Source organism: Armigeres subalbatus, chromosome 2 (assembly GCF_024139115.2).
Source record: "Armigeres subalbatus isolate Guangzhou_Male chromosome 2, GZ_Asu_2, whole genome shotgun sequence".
Taxonomy (NCBI): domain Eukaryota; kingdom Metazoa; phylum Arthropoda; class Insecta; order Diptera; family Culicidae; genus Armigeres; species Armigeres subalbatus.
This window is the reverse complement of record NC_085140.1, coordinates 49,124,964-49,143,381: the sequence shown is the minus strand read 5'-3', so window position 1 is coordinate 49,143,381 and position 18,418 is coordinate 49,124,964. Positions and strand designations below refer to the sequence as shown.

Genomic DNA, 18,418 nt, shown 5'->3' with positions numbered 1-18,418 from the left:
GCCATCCAGAAACCACGTGGTCATATTTTGAAGATTTTCAACCCCCCCCCCATGTGGTCTATCGTGGTCATTTGGCCGAACCCCCCTCCCCCCTTTGATACGTGGTTTTTTCATTTACAAAAATTAAAAAAACCCTATGTAACTAAAACAACGATGGTTAATCCGATCAATTTTGAAATTGGATGATTTCAACTGATTCAAAATCAAGCTATTCTTGCATGGAAATTGTAGTTTCATTATTTCGAAGATTTTATGATGTTATCAACTGACATTGTAATGCTATCAGGTATTAGGTTATCTAGAGACTCTTTGCATACCTTCGATGCATCAGGAGGATACCAAAAAATGCGGACTCCTTGAATATGTTATAAAGGCTACGAGAAAAATTTGTAACGTGGTTTAGAAATTTTCCAAAATATCCCTATATTTTTAATTTCTTTATTGGTGATTTTTTAAATACATAATTGCAATTTTTGCTTTTACAAGTGATTAATTGTAATTGTATTGTGGAAAATTTTCAACTGTTTATGGAGTTTTGCATTATTTACTGATAATTCCTTTATTTAATACTCATACCCTGATTTCTTTATTGGCAATTGAATTGGAATATGGAAAATTTCTATTTTTTCTCTAATAAATAATCTAGAGCTGGCAAAACAATCTCTCAAAATTTCTAATTCTGTTTAAATTTTGTTTTGATATTAGCTCGTAGAGTCCAATGATACCATACTAAACATATTTTCTCATTCACTCTGATGTCTTTCGAATAATTTCCCAAGGAACTTCTATTTCATATCTCGTTATACTTTAGTCAATGGTCACTTTCATAAGCGACTTATAGAAGAATGAATGTGTATTATAGATCAAATTATCAGGGCTTTTGGAGTTCAGGATTTAGGTCCATTGGGTTGATATGATAATTGTTATTTGCAGTTGCTACTATATACTTTTTAGTTAAAAAAAATTAAGTGTTGAGGTTTTTAATGGAATGTCTTTAATTTGGTCATAAGATTGAGCTTTCCTTGTACCTTCCCATTTAATTCCACCACTTGATTGTACCTTCACAGATATTTATTTCGACCTCAACAGTAAGGTCGTGTTCAGTGTTTCGTACTTGACTCAATTCTAGGTTATACTAAAACTTTTAGAAGTTTCCAAAAACGTCACTGAAGTCGTAATGTTTGAACTACTTAATCGGTCTGTCAGCGTGAACCCAAAGTGCTTCTAAGGCCCGGCAAAAAAGTGCAGCTTCACGTGTTTTTGATGTTGACTCAGATAATTTTGGAGTACCTTGTCTTTGAGATCTCATGTTAATGGAAATTGGATCATATATTTATTTCATCGGATTGGGTACATACTCGAAGATGAGGACATTATAAATGCCGCGATTGATCATCTGAGAAGTCGTGGGCCAGAACTTGAGAGCAATCAATGACATGACATGTCTGGATGACCAATCTTTATGTGAGTGTTCAGAATGATTCAAACATTTCAATTTACCAGCGCATATCTTAGAATCGAAAGCTTCCCAAAGCCCAGATAACTGGAGTTTTCAGGGCCAGTCAAATTTGAGTTCTTGTATTTTTTTTCTGTAAAACCATTATCTGGATGAACAGTACCTCAACTGAATAAAATGGTGGCCTCTCTTTTGCATTTAATAGTACAATCTAAAACGCTTGGCATATATGACCCATCCGTCCTGAAAGGAGTTGAGATTTGTTTTGGGGATTCAATTTCAGCCGTTAGTTGTAAATACTATTGCCATCTTAGATTGTTTTATAATTGGAGTGTTTTTTTCTGAAACATCAAAGCAACTTTTTTTCTTCACGTTCGGACTCTTCTTAGTTCTAAGACCCTTTTATGAATTTAAAAAGCATTTTATTTAGGAATTTCATGTTGATTTTTAAATCGCAAACTTCTCTATGTCATAACCTTTTTTCCATACGCACTACTAGAATTTTAGTGCAGATTGATCGAAAAAATTAAAAAATGCACCTAAAATGTTCTAATTAGTGCATTATTAAATTTCTTTTGATCAATTAGCCTAATTATTCAATATCATAAGAACCAGGCTTTGATCCAACAACGAATTTTCCATAGTACCATTCATTGTTTTTCCGATGAATTTCAAATTCAAAGATCTTCCTAATTTTCAAGAATACTTACTCTGGAGTTGCAAGGAAATCCTTCAGAATAGTTAGAAGAAAATCTTCAGGAGTCTCTGATGAAAAATTCCTTCTGTACTAAATGACTTTTTTTCGAAATTCTGTGGAAGAGTCTTAATAAAGGTTCGGTAGAAATTTTAAACGAACTAGAAGAATCCGTAGAAGGATCCTAAATGCATGTTTACGATGAAAAACTTCCAATAAACATCAAATTCCGAAAAACTTCCGGTATTAAACGGAAAAAAATCACAGCCACTTTTTTACAGAATTCCTGGAAAAGATTTTTTTCAAAATCCTGGGCAACTTTAATGAATCTTTCAAAGGAATTCTTCTTAAAATTTCCAATGGAAATTTTTTTCATTTTCAAAAAAATCTTAGGGAAATTTTCAAAGAAGTTTTTCAATTTCCAAAAGAAATTATTTTGAGTATACCAAAATATTTCCGATACTGGAAATTCTTAAGATTTTGAAGTAGAAAATCTAAAAAAAAGTTTCATCCAAAGCACCAAATAATGAATTTTCTGAGGATATTTCGATGTTTACAAGTGGAAATAACGAAAAATTGCACTTTTGTAGAACTTGTGAATGGTTGTTCTTCAGAAGCAATTCCAATGAGAATTTCCTTAGAGAATTAAATCAAAATTTTAAAGATTTTCTGATGTGAAAAATTCTTTAAAATTTTTAAATCATTTCTTGTGCTTCTTTGCATGATAAGATTTCAAAGCAATGTTTAGCTGAACCTACAAAGAAATTCAAATGATTTTCCGAAGATAGAATGAATTTCTCATGAAATTTTGGGAAGAGCTTATAGGTTGCAAATTAAAAAAATACGAACCTTGATAATTGTAAGGATTTATTCTTTGAAAATCCAAAAGTATTTTTGAAGATAATCCATAGACTCTTCCGTGGAAATTTTAAATAATGCCTCGAATAAAAAAAATATTTTGGAAAATTTAAAAATGTGATAGAATCTTCACAAAGAGCGTAAAAGTTCAAATTCCAAATTGATTTGCAAACAAGAACTCAAAACCAAAAACCAATTGCAATATCAAAGTGTTTCATGGTATCATTGGCTATTTAATTTCTCATGAAAATTCAGAAGATTTCTTTCTTGAAAAATTTAGGAAGTCTTCTTCTTCTTCTTCAGTGGTTCCAATATTCCAACTGGAAGTTGGCTCTGCTTTTTCGCAACTTAGTTTATTCTATTAGCATTACTTCAGTTATAAATTATGAAAGTTTTTAAATGCCAGCAATTGTACGATTATATAGTATCTTGTGTAGCAAGTACGAAGCGTGATACATTACATACCTAGGGTGTCGACAATGTCGAAACCCGAAAACATCCTGAGACAGGAACGAGGAATCGAACTCGTCATCTCTGGATTGGCATAATCCCTACGCCTTTGCTCGTAAGGCAATAACTGGAGATCATTGAACGTTTCGAAGTGCACTACCTAAAATGTTCGAAAAACTTATTTTGGAAATGAACAGAATTTCTGGTGAAGATCTTAGAAAGATGTTCTTGTCGGAAGGAAATTCATTAGAATGTAAAAAAACAAATATGAAAATAACAGCGAACATTTTTTTTCCACTGAAAATTGCGTATGTATTTCCCACGAGACTGTTTTGAATTTTCAGTACAGAATTCACATGGAATTTTTTCGGCATTTACACTGGAGATGTTTTTCCTTTCATAGCACTAATTTGTAAAGCAAAATCTCTATACAAGCAAAAATTCTTCCAGAGAGAATTGTTCATAAAAAACATTCTGAATGCTAGCACTTTATCAGGATTATATGGAAGTAAGCGTCAAAAAGTTTTTACAAGAATTTTTTTTACTGGATTTTTCCTGAATATCCAATAAAGACATTCTTTTCGAAGATTTTTCTTGAATTATTGTAAAAAGATGAACAGTTTTTTAGAAAATTGTAGCTATGTAGTTCGCTGAATTGCAAAAGTGTCGGCGGCGTGATGCCAAAAACCATCTGCGGCGGAATTTTTTAAAAATATTTTTTTCATTTTTCTTTCCCAATTTTTTTTTTGCGAAAATTGAGACTTTTTTTTGTGGGAAATAGGATCTAAAGCTAAGTTGGCTAAATAACTCAGATATATGCATCGGCGTTGCGACCGACGCGCTGCGTTATCTTTGGATTTTCTCGATGCTTAATGCTAAATTCCTTTTTAACACTGGAGTTGTTAAAAGACGCTACGTGGGCATCGGCCCTAAGATGCGCTTTAGCGTTTGAATGATTAAATCATTAAATTTTGATGATTTGTATTTTTTTACATCGTTATTGTTATTTACTGTATCAAAATTTTCGTGTTAAAAAAACCACGTGGTTCGAGAGCAACACCCCCCGTCCCCCATGTGGAAACTTATCGTGGTCATTTTCCAATCCCCCCTCCCCCTATATGACCACGTGGTTTCTGGACCTGGCCCTCAAGAAGTGCCATATTATGTATTAATTTTGATGGCGTTATATGGTTGCATGATCTATGGACAAGCGTTATGCAGTAACAGAGATTTCATTAGTATCATCGCATATATAAGCTTTTGTAATAATACTTGCATATATTACTAAAAATTCATTTATTTATTTCAAATTGTGTACATGTTACTAAATGGAAACCAATGTTGGGATGATTTATCAAAACCTTAACATTCATGCGATGATTCAAATCATGCGTAAGCTGGAAACACACCTCGAACTTAGGTTCCCTCAAACGATTTTTTGCTTGTAAGTGATTACCATTGTTGAGTATAAAACATTTAGTGTTTTAGTAAAATATTAGCATTATCTGTTCATTTAAAACCATATTTGCTTCTGCGTCTCAACAAAAAGCACAGAAAGGAATATTAGTTAAAGAAGTTAGGCTTGACTACTTGCTTTAGAATAAATTCGTATCGAAAAAACCATAAATTTCTTCAGCGCAAGTTTAGGCCCAATTTAGCTGAACTCTGCGATAATCCATTGAGTAAGTCACGTGGCATATATTTATTGTGTACATGTATGTGCTTAACTCTTCTGCATATTTGAACTCAAAGCGTGTTATATCCATTTGCTCCTCGCGAAATTGCGTGCGTGTAAATATCCAAGCAATCTGACCAAGCAAATTATATATTTATAAAGCTTAGATCATTTTAGAAATGGGACACTTTGAAATGCGTGTATCTTTTAAACCATTTTTTCAAATCAAAACACTTTCTAACACAGGAAACACGGGTAATCTTATTATATTTCCGAAAAATGTGAATTCAAATCATTCTTAAATACGAATTTGAAGAAATTCTCGTACTTCTTTCCGTTAATACTTCCCTCATTAGTCGGCGCACACCTCCTTCAGGAAACGCGTTTTGGCCATCCGGTTCCACTCCAATTCTTCATTGATCTGGACCAGTGGTCGCGCATAACTGCACCCTTCATCTTCAGTTTCCGCTTCATTATTGCCCAATACTTCTCTATCGGGCATGAAACTGGGGACAATTTGGTGGAGTTCAAACTCTTTGGGATGAATTGGACTCTCATTGTTGTTAAAGCAGTACCATTGTACCGTTACATCCTTGCTGTGGAATGGCAGCTGGCCAGATCTGGCCAAAACGTAACTGGACCATCATGGGACTCTAATGAATGGGTAAAACCAGCTTTCTTAAGGCGGCACCTGCCTGGTGTATACTTCCAGATTCATGGTCTTATTCGTCACAAAACGCTGGTCTTCTTTCCGCAAGAGCAGATTCCCTTTGCCAAATCATATGAATTTTTTCGCGAATTTATTCATGAAAATGAACTTGTATTTACCGTAGGAACCTGCTGCAGCGTGCTCGGTGCCTTGGAATTTGAGCCCCTGGGATTTGTTGGAAATCGGCTTTCACGTAAGCTCTTCATCGTCGAGCAAGAGAGACACCCTTCGCGTTTCGTCAGCAGGTCGGTCGTACAGCCTAGCGAGCTCAGGGATCTGGCCGTTGTTTGCTGTTGTTTGAGGGTTCGGTTTGGTTGCCCTACTTGCACGGTGCAACACTTGTAGCCTTGGCTCCGGAGACGAATTCGCCGCACTGTACAGCGATCAGCATTCAGTTTTTCAACCGCAAATCATAATCAGAGATGTTGGTTTGTTCCTTGACTTTTCGAATTTCGACCTTCAACCGCAGTTGATTTCACGATCAAAAGTTCCACTCCGACGCTTGGTTTTGCACTTTTGCGAGCCAGTCGTTAGGGATCTCCCTTATACCGTTATTTTATCACTTGCGCACGGTACTTTTGGATAACCCAGCAGTTTTCCCAGCTTCCGGGCTGACGCAAATGGGGTTTTTGCATAGGTGGTTGTGCACAATTATTTTTCTTCTCTCTTCCTGCATGATAAAATATCTCAGAACTACCACTACGTTAGTTTAGGGCAGCGAAAAAATGCATTACCTGAGCAGTACTGTTTATAAACAACAAAACGCTGTCAAGAGCTTGTATATCTGGACCATCAGGAGCGCCATATACGCGCTAAAATCAAGTGTCCCATTTCTAAATGATCTAAGCTTTAATTGTTATATTATTCAAACAAATTATTCAAACAAATATATTATTCAAATTCTATATTACTATTTTTCCAAACGGATATTATTCAAACAAATTCAATATTTAGAGAAGGAGTCTAAAACCAAATACATAGGAAGTGGACTAAACCCATAAAAAGGTGTGATATGCAATGCTATTAGTGTTGCTTTTAAAAGAATGCTATTTATACCGTTCTGTTCTTTTTCATGGATCGACTTTTCTAAAGACTTTTCTAAAGCTGCTTTTTTCTGCTTATTTCGAAAGCATCAAATCAGTAGATTCAACGGTACCGGTAACTTGTGTAATCTAACACTCAGTTTCCCCACTTAATTCAAAGGACTCAAACTCACTCATAGTCTTTAACTTAAATACGCAATAAAGGAAAAAGGTAAAAGTAGATTATGTGCGAACGCTCCATTACGGACCAGGTGTTCGCCATTCGCCAAAAAGTACTCGCAGAAATGCCACGAATACAACGTGCCCACATCATCTATTCATCGACTTCAAATGTGCATATGATACAATCGATCGGGACCAGCTATAGCAGCTAATGCACGAACACGGATTTCCAGGATAAACTGATGTGATGTGCGTAGTTCGAGTTTCAGGGCATTCTCGAGTCCCTTCGAAACCTACAAGCAAAGCGGTTGCGGTAACAAGGTTATGGCCTTACGTGTCTGCTATTCAACATCGCTTTGGAAGGGGTAATACGAAGAGCAGGATTAACACGGATTAGTGGTACGGTTTCACGAAGTCCGTCCAGTTATTTGGTTTCGCTTGACGACATTGATATCATGGCACGTAACTTTGAGAGGATGGAGGAAGCCTACATCAGACTGAAAGCGAAGCTAAACGGATTGGACTAGTCAACAACACGTCGAAGACGAGAAGTACATGATAGGAAGAGGCTCAAGAGGAAGATAATGAGGCCACCCACCACGAGTTTCTATCGGTGGTAACGAAATCGAGGTGGTTGGAAGAATTCGTAGTACTTGGGCTCACCTGGTGACCGCCGATAACGATACCAGCAGAGAAAATTCGAGTAACCTGGTATAGTGGCTTTTCGGAAACCGTACGTACTTTTGGACTCCGTAAAGACGCTCCGATCGAATAGAGTTCGCCGCCGTACCAAACTGACTATCTACAAAACGCTTATATGACCGGTAGTTTACTACGGACACGAGACCTGGACGATGCTCGTATTGGAGGACCAACGCGCACTGGGAGTTTTGAAAAGGAAAGTGTTGCGTACCATCTATGGGTGGGGTGCAGATGGCGGACGGCACGTGGAGGAGGCGAATGGACCACGAGTTGCATCAGCTGTTGGGAGAACTCATCCATCGTTCAAACCGCGAAAATCGGAAGACTGTGGTGGGCGTCAAGAATGTAGCCAGAATGTCGGACAGTAATCCGGTGGAAAATGGTTCTCGACAACGATCCGACGGGAACAAGAAGGCGAGGTGCACAGCGGGCAAGGTGGATCGATCAGGTGGAGGACGATTTGCAGTGGACTATCCGCAGACTGCGTGGTTAGCGAGCTGAGCGGACCGAGCTGAATGGAGAAGACTTTTATGTGCAGCACAGGCCACTCCGGCCTTAGTCTGATAATGAATAAATAAAATTGTTTTACCCAAGCCTTATACCCTGGGTCTTGTAAGCTGATTTTTGCTTCCATGTATTTCCTGGGCTGCGTAAATTGCTTGGATTTCCCCTGACACGGAACGTCCAACATTCCGCACTCCGTTGTTTAAATGCCGTGCGGACCAAAATCTTGCGGAAAATCTTACACCAGTTAGAAGACGATATTTACTGTGTTGATATTGGATATGGATAGCAGTGTTGGAAAACTCAAAATTCCTAAATCTTTTTCCAAAATTTAAATTCAAGCGCGAGTCAACACCTCATGGCACAGATAATCGTTCATATGATAGCGACTCCTGCGGCTTTTACATCATTTATTGATTTCTACGTGTTATTCTCCATTAAATTAATCGAATTTACTTTCTTGGCTTAAAACAATGGAAAATAAATCCATAGGTAACATAAAATACGCTTTTATTGGGTTTTGGTGCTTTTTGAAGTGAAATCTTTTTTGGCGAAAAAGCGGAACGATGCGATTTTGCATGCAAAACCTGGCATGCATCGATAAGCCTCTCCTGCAGAATCGCAAGCTGATCTGAAATGGGATGGAATTTTTGATTTTCTGAAAGCAAATATCCATTCATATTCATTATCACCTGTTTTGTAATAAATTGGAACTAAAGTCATGCGGATGGACCTTTAAAAAATATGATCTAATTGATTCATAATCACAGTATCTACTTTTGTTAGGTATTTTAGAAAGAGTTATTTAGGTTCTTCGGAAAACAATTTTCGAGGTTCGATATCATTGCTTCTATTGCTACAAAAAAAAAATCTAACAAAATTCTATACACTAAACGATCAACAGCTGAAGAAGTCATTTAGAACTGCAACGCTGACTGCAATTCGATAGTTGCAACAGTTTTGCAGATATTGGACTAACTGTCCGCTAAACTTCGCTAAAATTATACGAAACTTCTATGGCAGCTCCAATGAGTTGCTCATTCAACATTTTGGAAGAAGAAAGCTTTAACTTCCGAAATGAGTTGCCGTTTATCGAATGAACAGTTACCAAACTAGGCTTTGGTAACAAACGGTAACAAATAAAAAATAAAGAGATTTGATTCCAAGGTATATCAAACTATGATTTTTTTGTCCTGCGCTCACACAAAATTTATCTGGTCACATTAGTCATGCCTAAACGTCAGTAAAATAAAGCGCAGAGAGAGGCATTCTAATTTAAAAATTGTTCATTTTCGTTTTTTTCGTAGAGATAATGACGGCTTTGAGAGTTTTGTTCTATTATTGCCAGGGGGGTTTTTTATGACTGATTATGCTCAAATTTGACCCAAACATTATTTGCATATCAAAGAATATTGTGGCCAAATTTCATAAAATTCGGTCGACAAAAACCCCCTGCCAATAATAGAACAAAACCTACCAAAGCCGTCTGTTCCCCTAGGTAATTCTATTTTTTTTTTCAAATCTGTTTTCCACATATTTTTCAATCGATTTATTCTTTCGAAACATTGAGAATCATCAAAGTCTTTCTGAATAATTCAGAATATTTCGAGATCATCCACTGTTGAAAAATTTAAAAAATAATTTTTAAATTAGCTGAGCAAAATCAAGTTTAAGGCAGGTTTGGACCGAGGGAAAATTTGTTCGGTCCTCGCGTACTTTAAGGCTAGTTCACAGATCAGGAGCTTGTCTGCAAATTTCGCTTCAATAGGTGTAGGTGGGATTTATGGGATTACGTTGAAGAAAATTAGAATTTCGACCTGATTTAAAATACAATCTGGTAGAAATCTCCAAGAGCTTGTGCTGTAAACCAGCCAATGAATTAGCCAGGATTTGTTTTACTTTTACTTTTACTTCATCGCGTTTTTTGGAAGCACATAGGAACAAAATCAATGGACAAGATTCCCGAGGTTTGAGGCTACTTTCATCGTCATCAGAAATTCACATTAAATGAAGAAAAATATATTAATGTTCGTTTCTTGTTGAGATTCTTGTTAATTTCATCCGTAGATGAAAAAGGGTTTTATCACGAGAAATCAATAATCCCACCCTACTGCTCTTTTCGCATTTGTCTTTTGACAGTTTTTAGGTTTTAGGCAGGTACTTTGACTATTTTTTTGTTACTTTCAATTGTTCAAAATTTAAAAAGGTTTTTGATATTGGTCATTAATAAAATTCATGTTTATGGGTTTATTAAAATTAAATTTCAAAAGTCCACAAGCTTTCCAAAAATATTTTGAAAAATGCCTATTTTTTTATTCCTTTGTGTATTATCCACGCCCTTTCAAAGAGTGAAATATTTGTAGTTGAGTATTTTTCCACTCCTAACATTATACAACAGAAGGTTATGGTAATGAATGATTCACTCTTAAATTTATCTCTAACTCTTACACGGAAAATGAAAATTAAGCCCATAAAATTTGAAATTTCCAAATCTATTGATAATTGTCACAAGGTTTTTTGACATGTCCCGTTTTGCAAGTGCGTTTGCGCGTTTTTTTTTCACCGAAATGATCCGTTCAGCCTCCCATGATAACAAAGAAGGAACATATTAGGATTCACAGCTATCGAAATAAAACATGGAAGGATGGAAAAAATTGCGTGATCAGAACATTTCCCACTTCCCTCACATTGTTTGATGCTATAGGGGTAAGTGTAAAATCTTTAAATGATTTGCGTTAATGTTACCAACCGCTACAAACTGAATGTTTATGTGTGTTATACTGCCGTAATCTCAAAAAGTGACGTATACGCCATTTTCCAAAAATGGTGTTAAAACGAGTACTACTCATCGAGCTTTTTAACAGAAAAATGGAAAACATGCATGTTGTAAAATGTCTGTTACGTCACTTTTCCAGATTACGGCAGTATAGTGGTCATCTGCGAATCAAATTCACAGGAAAAAAGAGCAATTTGTGCAAAAAAAAAAAAATTTTTGAGAATGTAAAAATAAACTTCTCGCGATGCCCAAAACGACAGTTCAAGCGTTAACCGTGTTAGTGTATGTATTATACAGATTTTAAAACAGTATTAGTGTGAACATTAAAGTATATTTTTGCACAATGTTATGGTGTGATAAAAACTGTGTACAATTACAATTTTTTAGCCGAATTTTACACTTACCTCCTTTTTACATTTCTCTCAGTGTACCTTAATTATTTATATGAGAATTGACTATTAAATATTATTAAACACTATAATAATTCTTACCTCTTAGAAGTAATAACATTTTGTTTAAAACTTTGTCCACTGCTTATCAATTCTTCAAAAACAAAATGCAATAATTTCATCTGGTCACATCTGTGCTTCTTCCATTAATGCTTCTCTCATCATGCTCTTCTATTTTATCAGCTTGACGCCAACACAACATCTCTCAACCGAGATTAATCCAATATTTTGCACTTTTACTCTCCGTCTTCAATCTCTTTCGCTACACGATCGCATCTTCAAGTATTCCTTCCCAGCAACCCAAACAAGAAAAGCCAGTTTCGCATACCGGAGTTCAGCACACGAGCCATATGCAGTGGCGAGCCGTAACTTCAAAACAACACCATCGTCTCTCCATCCATCCTTCGAACGGATCGGCGCGCGGGCTCCATCAATTTCTCTCTTTTTTCCAGCTCGTCCACCGCATCCGATCCCCAATGTCTGACTGGGGCTCACCCCCAAAGTGTGGCTCGCATGTAGCGGTTGCAGCGGAACCGCGAGAGTTCACCGCGCGCTATCGGCGCAACCACGAAGAGCCGTCTCTTCAGTCTTCTTTATCGTGCAGACCGAACCGCAAGTCGTTTTCGCGAACTTTTTCGCTCGATTAGTGTCGGTGTGTTGGATTCGCATTCGCGCGCGTGTTTTGCCCATTGGGTTTGATCTGGGGTAGATATCTGGGATGAGATATGTAAGGGCTACCTGGAACCATGCCACGCCTTCTATATGTTCGGGTTGTAATTCGTCGAAATGATAAGCAAATTCTACTTATCTCCAATGGGATCCCGTAGCAAATTATGATATTAGTGTTGGTGTGTGTGTCCCACGTTTGGACGTCTGAAAGTAAGAGAAGAACGTTTTCAGGATAGCAGCTGTCAACGATGACTACTCGGAATAGATTGGATTCTGACATCCAAACGTTATATGAAAAAACAAAAATTCAGGTGAAATCGAGTGTTAACCGACAATAAATGGTTCTTTGTTTGGTGATGTAGTGATCCACGTAGTGTAATTCGGCGAACAACGGCACATGAAATTCTCCGCAACTGAACGCCGTCCCTACGCTGCTGAAGTCAACACCAGTGTCGAATTTCTTGAGAATACGAAATCCAGAGCGAGCGTGAAATCAGGTGCAAATAATATTAGATTCTATGGTGATTCCACTGTACTGCGTGATTAAATACATATCGATCACAGCCTGCAAAATCCTCAAAGATAAGAATACGAAGAAACCAATTGCTGGTGCAAACAGGCTGACGAGTGGTTGAATTGCTCTTCGCCTTTCGTGATGTTGTTTTCCGTAAAAGCCAATTTTGTAAAACCATACAACAGTGATTGGATGCTGAATCCATCCGAGTGTTTGCCGTATATTATTGAGTGACCTGGTAATGGATAATGGATCGGAGAAATGAAGATGATCTATATTGAGGCAAGCTGGACTTGCGACCAGTTGTCAGTGGATCTGCTTTCACATCGAGCTTTCATCGGATTTTCAGGGCAGCGTTTTTGAACCCCAAAATTATCGCTTCTTAAAAGAGGTAGGTCCGAGCGTTTGTTGAAATGCGAACGTTCACGCTGCAGAGTTATTTTTTTTGGAGAGAGTGTGAAACCGGTTTGTTTTCGCGCGGCACGATGTGGGTCTTGACCTTCGATCTTTCGCGGTGGGTGACGATATACCGCCGGAAATAAGTATAAAGACAAGCATGATTTTCATACATTTTCATCATGATTGAGGATCGATAACTCGATTCGTAGCGATTCGATTTGGCTGAAATTTTACTAGGCACCTGTTTTTAACTTGAACTTTCGATCTTTGAGTAAATTGTATACATCTCTGTTGATTTTGACCTCAAAATCTGGAAATAATTATAAAGACACCACTTTTTTTATATGGAGCTCCATACAACGGAACTGTCTTTATAATTATTTCCAACAGAAACGCGTATAACCAGAATATATGCATAAATGTAACTATCATTGAATAAAAATTCAAGTCATTTTAGGCTTGTTGGCAAAAAATCAGCCCAATCGAATCGCTAAGAATCGAGATATTGACTTCCCAATATGGCCATTTTGTATGGAAACCGAGCTTGTCTTTATACTTATTTCCACCAGTGTATTAGTGATGGGAATGGTGATACTCTCACAGCGATAGGGATAATTGAATTTGATGATTGCCGGGAAATTTAGATTAAATTCAACGAACGCCGATAAAACGATTTTCAAGCTCTGCTGCAGTTACTATGTTTACCTTTACTTTCTACACAAAGTTATAGCTTTTCAATGTTTATGAAAAGTTGTATGCCATTATTCAATTTGAATATCTGACTTCTATTTACTGTAATTATTTTGTATTTCTAATTATACTCTCACCAATAAGAAAGATTAAATTTATTATTCGGATGCGTGACATTAAGTATACACTGGAGTCGATTTTTACGCGTGTAGCTTTTATTAATATCTCGGTTCACCTCAAATTTTGAAACTAATTCACTATCAAATATTACATGATTTTCTTTGAATTTTTGTGAATTTGATTTTTTGAGGATTTATTAATGTTTTGTAAAATGCAAAAGGCAGAAACTAGCAAATAGATCTCGCGTAAAAAGCGACCCCAGTATAAGTACGTTAAGCACAAAGGGCTTTATGCATAATTATGTTTTCTTTATAAATGGAGTACAGTGTTGACCCGATTTTGTCATTCTCCTATTCGACCCGATTTTATCCCGTCCCAATTTTGTCACGTTTTCGACCCGATTTTGTCACCCCAAAAACTTTTGAAAATTTTAGTTGATCATAAACATTATGACCACACAATTAATTGTTGCTACTCCGTGATTGACAGTACAGAGTACAGAGAACACAATAAATGGGGCTTGGGATTAGCTACCCATTCTCAATGTACACGTTTCGGAAGCTCAAATATTAAAAGTCAATAACGGCACCGGCCACGTCCTAACGATCATATAGGAAGGGAAGGATTGTTAGTCCGACTCTCGTTGCTACTAGAGCCCGAGTATACCTCTGCATCTCCACAATTGTCTTAGGATAAGACATCGTTTTAGTTACAAGTGATGCGATCTATGGGGTGGGAAATAACACTAGTTCGCTGTCTTGCCACGAGAAAAATGTTAAACCATGCACGCCTGGTGACATATGAAGACTGAGGAGAATCGCGTTTTGGACGACCGAACGGACGCGCAGCACTCTGTACTTACTTGTTCGATAGCTTCTGCAAACTATGGAAGCGTGCACTTGTCTCAACCGGAGCAAAGCGTAATACAGGCCCATGACCCACCGAATGTGAAACAGATATTCTTTCTTATCCTCGCTACGAATAATACACGCGCTGTATTCACTTGCTCGATGGCTACTGCAAATTATCGAAAGTTCTCACACTCCAGCTTGTCGCCTTTCTTGTAGATGGGCCATATAACCCGTTCCTTCCACTCCGCCGGTGTTTAGTTTCTCAGATTCCGACTATCAGTTTGTGCATCTTGATGAGCTTTAGCTTGTAGATGGCATCCTTAACTTTCCTCAAGGTGGAGCTTGTTGGCTTCCACCGTCCGCTGAACTAACGTAGTCATTTTCTCCGCTACCTTGACTTTCTCTGCCTGTACTCTCAGCGCCATTCAAATGTTCCTCGTAGTGCTGCTTCCACCTTTCGATCACCACACGTTCGTCCGTCAAGATACTTCCATCCTTATCCCTTCACATTTCGGCTCGTGGCACGAAGCCTTCGCGGGATGCGTCTGATAGAACTTGTGTGTTCCTTGAGAACGGCACAGCTGTTCCATCTTCTCGCATTCCGCTTCTTCCAGGCGACGTTTCTTCTCCTGAAAAAGGCGGGTCTGCTGTCTCCGCTTCTGTCTATAACGTTCCACGTTCTGCAGGGAACCACGCGACTGCCCGCCCTGCGTTCTTCTCCTCCTAAATCTGTCTGCACCCTTCGTCGTACCACTCGTTTCGTCGACTTCGTGTCACATATCTTCGGCTATCTATTGATGGTATTGGTTTGCATGAGAGTGGTCTCAGATTCGAAAAATTGACGTTTGAATCTTTGTTTACAAAAATAGATAAGTCGTTTTGAAAATTTGGTATTGCTTTAACAAAAGCTTACTTTAAATCATCGAGGATTTCATTTGAAAAGAATTTTATATTCATATTTGCCAAATGTTAACTATTATTGGTTAAGTTTTTGCTTAATTATCTTAATTATACTCTTCGCAGTTGCTATTCCGTGATTGGTCAGATTCATTAGTTATGCATAACGAACCTGATCAATGGGAGGTGTGATAAACGGCCTTTTCCAACGTACTATATTCAATATACAATAGAGGCCCTATTTTCAATAAAGGTGGATAATTATTCAATGGTGACTATCAATAATCATAAACGGCGTCGATCTTCTGCTACTGGTCGCAGAATATCGCTTTATATCTTCGCAAGTGCCATTGGAAAGAAGATGGGCAGGTACGTGTGGTCAGGTTTGGTAGTGACTGATATTAATTTAAATAATATATTCTTAGTCATCAATCACTTCTAGTGTCTCGTGGATTACTGCCAGTCATTTACAAAAAAAATCAATCTCCCATCGATGTTTTGTCTGCCGTATTTTAGGTGAAAAAACTGCCATCCAAAATTATATTATTTTTTGCTTTTTTTGGAAAAGTTGTGTGCTGCCGTAATCTGGAAAAGTGACGTAACAGCCATTTTGCAACATGCATGTTTTCCATTTTTCTGTTAAAGAGCTCGATGAGTAGTACTCGTTAACACCATTTTTGGAAAATGGCGTATACGTCACTTTTTCAGATTACGGCAGTGTGGGAAGTCAGATTTTTACTTTTTTTTTGGAAAAGATGTTTAATTTTGATACATATAGTTAAGTTTGCCATTTCAAGGTGTTTTTATGAGATATTGCGAAAAAAGATTCGGCTGCCGGTGGGACTTGAACCCACACTATTCCATTAAGTACACGGACGTATTACCAATTTTACAACAGCTGTCCTTACGAGAAGTTATTCGATAACCAGCTAATAACGATGGGATATCAGTCAATTGTCCGTATCCATCGAATCAGCTTTGGCAACATTTCACACATTTCCTCTCTACCCAACTATGTGTTTAAAAAATTGAACAACAGTTGGTTACGTTTGAATCACAAACATCTGCTTCTATTTGTTTGAGACGGGTTTGCTGCTGCAACGACAATAGAGGCACCTCCGACTGTTGTTCAATTCTGGTACACATAGTTGGGTAGAGAGAAAAGATTTGAAATGTTTTCAAAACAGATTCGATGGATACGGGGAATTGATATCAGTCATCGTTATTAGCTGGTTAGGGATCGTACACTAATTATTTTTAGCATTAGCATTGTTACGGTGTAATTCGTAGATTGGACACTAGTGATACTCATGTTTTACTTTTGAGATTCTTATCTAGAATGCTGTCAGATTTCAAGAAGGGGAGTGATCCTTGATTCCAGTCTTAAACAAAAATAACAAAAGCATGAGGATTACTACTCCTGGCCACGCCAATCTGCACCGTAACTAGGAAGAGGAAGGAAGTGTTAATGTAGTAAGGTTAAAAGACTATTATTCTTCCATTTAATAGTCTTTTAACCTTGTAGCATTTCCCCTAAGACGCTCTAAAATAATTAATCGTTAATGTAGTACTTACTTAAAGAGAGGGCACCGACTTAGCACCATACTCATAAATACCACGGAGTTGGATAAGTTGGAGTTGGTGCCACGGGCAGCCAAATATTTTTTCGCAATATCTCATTAAAACATCTTAAAATGGCAAACTTAACTATGTGTATCAAAATTCATCCATCTTTTCCAAAAAAAAAAGTAAAAACCGGACCTCCCTCACAAGTGATCAATCAAGAAAAAGATATTTTTTTTTGCTTCTATGTTTTATCAACTTTTTAACCTAATCCACCTATCATGTCGACTCCACAAAATACTTCCAAATTCCATGTTATTTAAGCATTTTTGCTGGCTTTTCAACTCCCCTCATCCCATATAAGATTTATTTCAAGCACATTCTTTTCATTTACATGGAGCGTAAGAAAATGGCAGACCGACCCCCTCCCCCATAAGAGCTTACGTAAAAGTGTATGACCGACCCAAACGACCCTTTCGGCCAAACGACCCTTTCGGCCAAATGACCCTTTCAGCCAAATGATTCATTCGGCTAATAGACCCTTTCGGTCAAATGACCCTTTCGTTCAAACGACCCATTGGGCCAAATGACTGTTTCGGCCAAACGATTCTTTTGGCCAAATAACCATTTCGGCCAAATGACGCTTTCGGCTGAACGACCCTTTTCGGGCAAACGACCCTTTCGGTAACGACCTTTTCGGCCAAACAACCCTTTCGACCAAACGAACCTTCTGGCCAAACGACCCTTTCGGCCATATGACCCTTTCGGCCAAATGACTTTCGGCCTAGTGGTATTCGGCCAAATGGCTTTTGGCCGAAACCCAGTCGGCCGAAAGCCATTCCCCTTTATAGATTGGACATATGAGGCCATCAAACTAGTCGGTTCTAGTTCCTCTTCCTCCCATATTTTCTGGATTATGAACTGGATCGGTTGACGCAGCTGCTTAGTTACGACGTGTTTGACAAACTTGACCCACATCTCGTCCTTCCCAGCAGCTATAATGTTTTTCAGCTCGTTAAGAGCCTTACTTAAATCATCCAGCGTTGCACAATGGTTTGTTTGGCTAAAATCGTGAACTTTTTTTACCACTTTAGGGTTTTATTTATTGGCATCAGTGTCTTCGGGAATAAAATTTACAAAAATATGGCGCAGGCTAAATTTCAAAATGTGTTGTATGGTGGACTTGTAGTGCAAGGGTTTATCTACAACTCTGCCTAACAGTTCGTTGTTTGAATTC

The 18,418-nt window shown here is 37.7% G+C and overlaps 1 protein-coding gene across 2 annotated transcripts in view; it reads left to right on the top strand.

Annotated features, from left to right (window-relative positions):
* LOC134218552 (uncharacterized) overlaps positions 1-18,418 on the top strand; it is a 508,615-nt gene that overhangs the window by 193,649 nt on the left and 296,548 nt on the right. Inside the window, exon 1 of one of the 2 annotated variants that reach the window (XM_062697688.1) lies at positions 12,670-13,052. The exons of the other annotated variant lie outside the window; for it this stretch is intronic. The gene's annotated coding sequence lies outside the window, so the exon portion shown is untranslated. Of the gene's footprint in view, positions 1-12,669; positions 13,053-18,418 lie in introns of those variants that run through there. 2 annotated transcript variants of the gene reach the window in all.